We start from the raw sequence: 9,619 nt of genomic DNA, 5'->3' as shown, positions 1-9,619 counted from the left end.
ATTTTAGCTACAGTGATAAATTGGTAAATACACAGCTGCACTGGTATAAACCTCCCCTCTGTACTTCACATACATAAATAATTCACAGATGTATGAATGACACTAAAGTCTCAGTTGTTTTTTATATACATTTTGTATTACATGCCATTTGCAAGCCACCAAATCTTACCACTTATTGTTTACAGCATCACCTGCAAAATATAGAGAACAACAAAACAAGCTTGTATTTTGCAGACACAATTTGATGTTCCCACACTTTGAACATAGAGAAAGAAATAAACATACAATTTTGTCCAACCTCTCTGAACTGCAATAAATCCTAGCAACACACGTACAGCATACTTTTTTTTCCTCACTTGGCACAAGTCTCTTACCAAGGCCAGTAATCTGAGACTCCCGCACGACCACGCTGTCTTTTGCAGTCCCAGTGTCAGCGCAAAACTCTTCCTTACATGTGTGGGGAGCGCCAACTGATTAGATTCAAAGTCAGCGCTCGACCCTCTGCAATAGCACCGTCCGTCTGTCTCCTGAACCCAGCACGAACTGACAACTGCCTCTTTTTTCTTCATTAGCAAAACTCTCATTCAGCCCCCTTGATTACATGGCTTGTCTGCCTATAATCCCTACCAATCAGGGTAAAAAGAATGTGCCCTGTACCAGCCTTAGTTTTCAAAACAATGAAGACTTTATGTCCATAGTAACTGTTTCATTTTGGCTTACTGCATCTTACATATTTTCTGTGTTCAACCACACGCTTAATAAAACGCTAGTGTGCCTTTCTTCATTGAAAATTGACTTTTACACAGTGTACCCAAGACATGGACTATACCTCATTGTGCACAGAAGACTGCATTATAATGTTAGAGAATTTAAAATTAGTACTTTAGTTAGGTTAGTAGTGTTAATCAGTTATGTATTCTAATGTAGTCTTCACACATGAAGCATCCAATATAAATTGTGCACCTCATTATTTTAACCTGGCAGCACACACATTTTTATTTTATGTGTGCTCTGAATGGCTGCAATTTTTAAACTGGGCCTGGCTGTGTTTCTCTACTGTACATTGCATGCTGGCAATAAAATCCTATACTTTGTATTCTGGCACTAACACTATATATTATATACTGGTAAAATGCTATATATTACATGCTAGCAAAAATGATATATGTTATATGCTGGCAAAAGTCCCATACATGTACTTACAGGAGTCACCTTTCTACCCTCTTGGGATATTCACTGTCCAAAGTATAAGACCTCCTTCTGGCAGTACTGTAATTTTGCCGTGTCCACCTTGTACCCCTTTTCTGCAGAAACTGTTTTTAGCTGTGCTGAGTCTTTCCAACAGTGCTCCTCTGACCTACAACATATTAAGATGTTGTCCTCATACTGAATAACTTTGCTGTCTAAATGTACATTCCCCAGGTACATTTGAAGGACCCTATTAAATGTAGACAGGGATTCACAGTACCCTTGTGGCAGTCTTGTGTGTTTCCACTTTTTATTTCTATATAGAAACAAAGTCAAAAACTGTGATTCTTCATGAAGCAGGATAGAGAAGAAAGCATTCTTCAAGTCTATCACAGTGACATGAGTGACTTCTGACAGAACACTGCATAATATTGTCACTGAGCTGGGAACTAAAGGCAACTCTGCTTCGACAATATTGTTCAGAGTGTGCAAATCCTGAATAAAAGGCCACAATCCCCCTGTCGCCTTCTTCACCGGGTACACAGTCATGTTAGATTGAGATTCTGATGATACTAAGATTCCCTGCTGCACTAGCGTGGACACTGTCTGAAAAATGCCTTTGTCTGCTTCCCTGGAAAGAGGGTATTGCTTTGCCCTCAGTAAAATCATCCCTGGCTGGGGCTTAATTTTAGCAGCTCTTACCCCTTTCAACAGGCCAACGTCAAATGGGCTGTTGGTCCCCAAAATGCTTGGTACTTGTGCTTGGTCTTCCTCAAGAAAAGGCTGTGGCACCCTTTTCATCAGTGACATCCTCTGTGGGACTTCCCTGTAATACATTCTCACCCAGTGAGCAATGCTCATTAAAATACTGTCTCAAGATCCGAAAAGTTGTCCTGAAACAATTCTTCGTCCGTCAAGTCAGTCTGTGCCCTTCTCCTCCTGCGATTACTGCTCTCCATGCTAGCCCTGTATCATCAGTCCTGTGCAATACTATTGTCTGGTCCCTTATTATAACTGTCTCCAATTTTAATAGAAACACCTGTCCTTTCTTGTGTAAGGGAATTTCTGGTCTGAACAAAACCTGGGCAACCGGAGCAGCCTGCACTGTATCCCTGTAAGCCATGCTAGCAGCACTTCCACCCCATACTGGAATACTGTTAGATCTAGGGGCACCCCACTCTTTACAACTTGATTGCTGAATATTTGAATACATTCTCGTGCATGCATGTAGTAGGGGTAGTACACAGTATCCCTTGCTCATTCAATGTTATGGTCATGTTAAGTTTACTCATCATGTCCCTTCCAATTATGTTAACTGGTGTCTGGCGGGAATACAACAGTGGCATGGTAAGGTCACGCTCTCCAATGGAAATTGGCAGTTTGCCAGTAAAACAACCAAACTTTTCACCCCAGAGAAACCTTGAGCATTCATGGCAATGCCTGACAGGGATATCTCCCATCCCTAATACAAGATCTAGTCGCCCCTGTATCTGGGAGAAAAGAGAATGTTTTGTCACCTATGGTTACCCCTATACATGATTCCTCATTCGGGTTGGGTGTAACGGATAGGAATGAACACATCAAGTCAGTCTGTGGGCTGTCCTATTGTGGTTATAAAGTCATCCCTGTCCCCATGAAAGGATTCCCTCCCACTAAAGCTGCTCCCCCTAGCCTTGATGCAGGACTCAGCATTGTGGTATCCGTGTGTTCCGTTACTACAGTGTTCTGCTGCGCCGGTGCTTGTGGTGCTGCTTGCGGTGGCTGTGTGTACACCTGTGCCTGCGGTGTACATGTCATTGGGCCTCATTACACGTTATGCTGTAAGGGATTACTGGCACCGGTAAGGCCACCGGTGCCGGTAATCCCTTATCGACCTATTACGAGGTCCCTCAGCGGGTCCCGTCCTTAATGTGTGGTTAGACCACACGTTAAGGACAGGACCCGCTGAGGGACTTCAGAGCAAATAACGGTACCGCTAATAGCGATACCATTATTTGCTCCTTCCCCATTTCCATTGAGCCCTATGGGGGCTCGAATGGGAATGGGGAATGGTTCCCGGAATGGGGACTTACCGGTCCCGCAAAGGTCAGAATAGACTGGTAAGTCCCTATTCCGGGAACCCAGACTCTGATGGCAGTAGGGGGTAGCCATGACGCTAAAAGCTCCATGGCTACCGTCTTCCGTGTAATGAGGCCCATTGGCTGTTGTAATGCGTGTTGTGCTGGTACCATTTGCGGTGCGATGTCTGCATCTGCGTGTGATCTTGGGCACACTAGTTGGGTTGCTCAGTATTGTATGTCGGTGAGTTAGTCACCCTCCCATTCTGTTGCACCCCCCCCTACTTCTGCACACTTGTGATATGTAGCCGATCTTTCTGCATAACCAGCATTCTGGTGGAACTCCCATGGGTCTGGGCTGTCTCCTGTTAAACCTGTCTCCTCCCTTCTGCGCTGGGTGCCTTGCTCCTCTCCCATGTGCACGCCTCCTCTTCCCTGTGGCCAATACATAGTGTCCCCCCTTCCTGTGAAACTTCTCCCTGCCGTTTGCTGCTGATACTGAGTGTTCTGGGTAACCACTCCCTCTCCACTTTTCAACATTGCCCCTTCAATTGTACACGTTGACAGTTTTTTTAGAACTAAGCTTCTTCCTGTTTTCTTTCCTCACATTTCTTTCTCTTGTTCTCCTGCATTAGTCGACAATAATGTACTATAGTCAACTAAATTTCTGACAACGGATTTGCTCCCATACATACACATTTCTTCAATTGCTTCTGCACTTGCTCTGGTGATCCCTGTCTTAGTATATGGTCAAATAAATCCTGAGTTTTATCCCACAGTTCACGTGTCTCGAGACACCAACATTCTTGTATATCCTGAAAATACTAAAATGGGCTATGTCCTCTTGCATTTTGTGTGCCATAATTGCACTTATGTCAGATGTGTCTGGGAACTGCACCCTTAGAGCCTAGCATACGGCCACCATGCAGTTATTAAACGGCGCTCTATCGTGCGCTGTGTTCTGCGCTGTCACTCCCGGATACCCTGTCCATTTCCAAAGATTGTCAGCTACCTCCCTAAGAATGGTGGAGAGTAAGCTTTTCATGTCGCCCACTGCTAGTGTTGTCCCTGCTGTCACCCGTTCCAATTCATAAATCCATTTCCCCAGTCCTGCAGTCAACTATGGCAACTTACACCTCAAATTATCCCTGTCCATCTGTTGCCACAGTATATATTGTCGTCTGCTGCCACCCTTTTCTAACAGAGGAATTTGCGTCAACCCCACACTTTTGTCATATTTTCCCAAGTCTTTTGGGACTGTAAATGTTCCTGTCATGCTAGTTCTCTTTCGTCCATGTTATGCTCTCAACCTCTTTATTTATAGAGTAACTTTGTCTACACTATGCAATCTGATTTTGAAGCGTTCAAGGCACCCCGCATGCTCTAGCTTTCCCCTATTTCCTCCTCTTCATCCCACAGTGTCTCCTGCTCTCGGTGTACCACCTCAGAGGGTTGCCGTTGTCTCCTACCTTCTCTGTCATTGCTCTTCCCTAGTTCTTCATCTGACCCCATTGTCCCTAAATGGTCATCACTGCCTTCACCCCCCTCGTTCTCAAAGTTAAGTCGCCTCAACATATTTTTACCCTGCTGTCTCCTCACAGCTCTGTCAAGTGTGTCACTTTCCCCCCTCAGTCGGGATGATGCTATGCTGTGTGAGAAACTTGAGGGCATTCTCACTGCGATTCCGGATGGGTCTTCGGCACAGGTGGCCAGGGAAAGGCCATCGCTTTTGGATCCCTATCCTGGGGGTGGACAAGCGAGGGAGGATCACCTGGGTGGAGGGAATGAGAGGACTGGGAATGGGATGCCTTTAGGAGAGACATGGTATCCCCTTTTCCTATGACTGATCAACCCAACCCTTTCCCCACTTTTATGGGGTATTTTGACTCCATTCCCCCGACTTCCTCATGTTTTACTGTCAGAAGTACTTGGACGATACAACTAGGCACAATGAGGACTAAGTGCTTTTACCACTCTGGTACTGGGATAAGGAAGAGGTCTCTGAGTGGGCTCTCAGAGACCACTGCTGAGAGTTGTAGTGGTCAGGGATGTCCCCTTAATGATGTTCATGCAAGGCTAATTGTACAACATTACCTGCAGACTGCTAAGGGGCTGCATGTGTATAAAAGGCTCAATCTAGTTGCAGGAGGAGATGGAGCAGAAGAGGGTGAATCCAGAGAAGCTGTGGTGTTGAGGGAGCAGTAGCGGAGAGGCCAGAGAAAGCAGCAGGAAGCAGCAAGTTAACTGTTCATGGGTGCTGGGGCTCTGTGGGACTGAGTGAACATTCAACAGGGACCGTGCCTGCAGGCTTCCCCTTATCATGGGGTTCGCAGTGCTCATTCCTTTGGAATCGGAAGGTGACCAAGGAGTGCCTGAGGGGCAGAAGGAGTCCTGAAGCTGAGGACCAAAAGGCAGAGAGGTTTGCGCTACAGAAACTGTGCAAGATGCAACCGGTGAGTTTCTATGCGAAAGGAAACCCAGTGTGTGAGTGTTTGCAGTTGCACAGAGGATTACCATGTATCGGAGTGGTCGCGTGCAGAAGTCATGTTGTCAAAGGTCACAGATGAAATCATTATTAATCTTTGAACTAATAAGTATACTTTGTATCTGAGTGGTCGTGTGCATGAGAGGTAAGTTGTCGAAAGTCTCTGAGTGCCGTGTACGTTACAAAGGCAACTTTCACAAGCTTTTTACAGTGAAACTAAATGAATGACAATTGTAACAAAGGTCTTCGATTGCTGGGCACATTATAAAAGCACCGTACGCAGAATTATAACACCAGGGTGAAATAAATGAAACCTTTGCTAACTAATTCGAACATCTCTGAGTGCTGGGCTCGTTATTCAAAGCATTATACAGTGAAATATAACAAGTCAACCTGAATGAAGATCTTTAATATCTATGACACCACAGACATAAATGAAAACCGTACCAAAATACTTTTCAGTGAGTACAACTTCAAGGTGAACTTTACAAGCACAATTTCTATTTGCACTTACAAGTGAATTGTAAACCGAAGTTTAACAATCACAAAGGAATTTTATACAAGTGAACCAATAATACTTTGGGCTTCAGGGTGAATGGAACTTTGAAGATGAACTCTAATAAATGTTTGAACTACAACTTTCTGCCAAATGATATTATTATAACAAGACCAACCACATCCAGAGGGAGCAAGTGTGGTCAGGACCTTCAAGAAAGCTGGAAAATATCTTTATATATTGGAAGCAAATCTTGGGAAAGAGAACCCTGAAATTTAATGTGCTTTGGAACTCGAAGAAGGGAACCCTGAGTATTGGTTAAATTCATATCTGAACTCAAGGCAATTCTGAGACTTTTATTTGAACTGCTTTATATTTGGGCAAGGGAGCTGAAAGAAAGCAGTGTGCAAGACAGAGCTCCCAACTTTGTGTTGGACACTGTTTTGTTGGTTGCTGACATCCCTATACATTGTGTAGATTAGATGTGAGGGCAATGATAGATTTATGGACACAGATAGATTCCTAAATTGAAGTTTTGGAATTTGTCTTTCCTTAATTTTGGTTTGGTAGGGAAATTCCCCCAATGGACAGGGCAAGATAGGTGTTTTTCCATCCTGACTTTTAAGTTAATAAACTTGTATTGTTCATTCAGAATCTGTTGTCTGTGTCTTACTCCAAGATGCCTTCAAAACTCCTGCTTGCCTGAGGGGCAGAAGCCCTATCCCACCTGCTTCTATACAATATCCCTGCTTCCCTGCCATCGTCTGAAAGTCTATGCCCGTCATTATATCCCCTAACTCCTTAAGGTGTCTCTCGCTACTCCTCTCTCTCCCGCTCCTGTCTTTTGCCCCTCTCTTCTTTCTCCGTGCTCCGACTTTCTTTAACAATTCTCTCAACCTCCAAGTTCATCTTCTCACTCCTCAATTGAACCTGCCTCTTTTTCTTCCTCAGTCTTTCTCATCACCTTCTCCTCTATTTCCTTCTGTTTTCTCCTCTTCTCTCTTTCCTCCCTCTCCTTGTATTCCTTCCTCAACTGTTCCTGTTCCCTCTTCTCTTCTTTTTCTATTACCTTTACTTCTTCCATTAGCTCTAACCATTCTCTGCTCTCTTCCTCCCTAACTCCTTAAGGCATCTCTCGCTACTCCTCTCTCTCCTGCTCCTGTCTTTTGTCCCTCTCTTCTTTCTCCGTGCTCTGACTTTCTTTAACAATTCTCTCAACCTCCAAGTTCATCTTCTCACTCCTCAATTGAACCTGCCTCTTTTTCTTCCTCAGTCTTTCTCATCACCTTCTCCTCTATTTCCTTCTGTTTTCTCCTCTTCTCTCTTTCCTCCCTCTCCTTTTATTCCTTCCTCAACTGTTCCTGTTCCCTCTTCTCTTCTTTTTCTATTCCCTTTACTTCTTCCATTAGCTCTAACCATGCTCTGCTCTCTTCCTCCCTCTCCTTTTGTTTCTTAGCTTCCCTCTCTAGGTCTCTCGGCTCGGTTACCATCCTTCTGTCTAGCTTAAGCAATATCTGTCCTCCCACCCATTCATTCGGTGGAACTGCCGCCTCATCGTCCCCATTATGTCCCTAAGTCACTTTGTCACTGCCCCGTCAACTTTTCTTGCAGGTCACTGCGCTCCTTGCGTTCATCAATCATAGCCTCTGTTTTCTTATTCATCAACTTAGTGCCACTAAGTGCGTTATCGCTACTATACGCAGGAGGGTTAGTGTACACTGATGCTGCTTTTAACTCATTTTAGGGTTAAAATTCCTGACCTCCTGTTGGTGTGTCAGCTGTTTGAGGAACAGAAGGAGGAGGAGCCGTGGGCCCTTCGCCCCTGCATCATGCTTGATGAGCATCCATTACCTCATGGGTGGTTCCTCTTCCTAGTCCTCAAACATCCTCCATAACTCCAGTATTTCTAATCTGCTGCTTAGTTTCTTCCCTTATACTCAACATGCAAATATGTGTCCATGTGTTGCAGCACAGATTTCGAAGGACTGCCTTCCCGGGCCACGGCCTCCCATTTTTTTGCCCTTTGTATCGCAAGATCATTCGGCGCTATACTTGCATATTTTGTCCTGATATCATGGAAGGGACTTGCAAAAGTGCCTAAGAGGAGTTTCCCCCATGACGGCACATTACTCTCTGATTGCCGATACTTACTTGATCTCAAATCAGGATTTTTGAACACTTCAAACAATGCCACTTTCAATTGTACAATTGTTGTGAACAATTAACAACTGCTCCAAAAGAAAACAGCCTCCAGTCAGTTACACCAGCCTCTCCTGCCTACCAACACTAACAAGGGCATGTTCTGCACACCACCCACGCTCTAATCTCTGCCCTCAAAGGCCAAGCCAAAACTCTCCAATGTGCTCCTCGAGCCCAACACAAATGGTACAGCAACCTTTCACATTTTCTAAAGCTTCACCAGCACTTGGCTCTGCTATAAAAAGAGGGCCCTTTCCATCTCTTTTCACCACCAATTCCGTGCCCCACCACATGCCAACCTCCCCCCAATGCACTTTGTCCTATTCAGAACCTTTTATGACATCACCAACCACTATGCATGTAAAATAATTCAAATGAGTACACTTCTCAAACCCCACAATACAAAAAAATACCACAAAACAGATACCTCATGGCCGTCATCCTGCTTTTTTCATGCACTGGGGAATCATCTCTTAAAAGTGCCCACTGTGGGGCGTGGTCCTTCTTCTACACCACAGCATAGGATCAAATTTAATCTGTTTTTTTATTGTTTTATATTTTCTGTAAAGTTCAATTGGGTACCACCTTCGGCAACCTAAGTTAACGTCTAGACACAGGGATTCATCTTGTCATCCGTAACCTAGCTAACACCTGGAAACAGGGATTATCTCATGAATAACACACAAAGCAAACCACAACACAACAATTCCCTCCCCCAATATTTGTCAGATTGTTGGACTCATACGTACACTCCATGGATCCGCTGAAGCCCTAAGACATTGTAACTCCCACAGTCTGCCACTCTGCCTTTTGGCCTGCTTGATGTCCCACGGGGAACAGGCAGGAATTTCACCAAGGGGGCTTCTGACAACCATCTCAGTTTCCACGTGTGGGCAAAGATCCAGACTTTGCACGAAAAAACAGTATTCTCGGGGGTCTTATCGGCCATCCTCTGCTACCACCAGAAATAAGGCGGGGTCTATTAATTTCCCCAAATACAAGCAAGAAGAACTGGTCCAGGGGAAATCCCATGCACTCAAAAACAGAAGAGCCCAAACATTTTACAAATGTCACTGTTTATTGGAAGCTTTCGAACCAGGGAACGCGTTATGGATATCACATGATTTTTCAATACTTTCTTGCTGATTGCAGGCTTGTCATGGAGTTTTGCTGTGAAGTGACATCACAAAATAA

This window comes from Ambystoma mexicanum, chromosome 2q, assembly GCF_040938575.1.
Source record: "Ambystoma mexicanum isolate Mex_15411 chromosome 2q, UKY_AmexF1_1, whole genome shotgun sequence".
In the NCBI taxonomy this organism is placed as follows: domain Eukaryota; kingdom Metazoa; phylum Chordata; class Amphibia; order Caudata; family Ambystomatidae; genus Ambystoma; species Ambystoma mexicanum.
The sequence above is the reverse complement of the archived record's forward strand: the minus strand, read 5'-3'. Positions refer to the sequence as shown.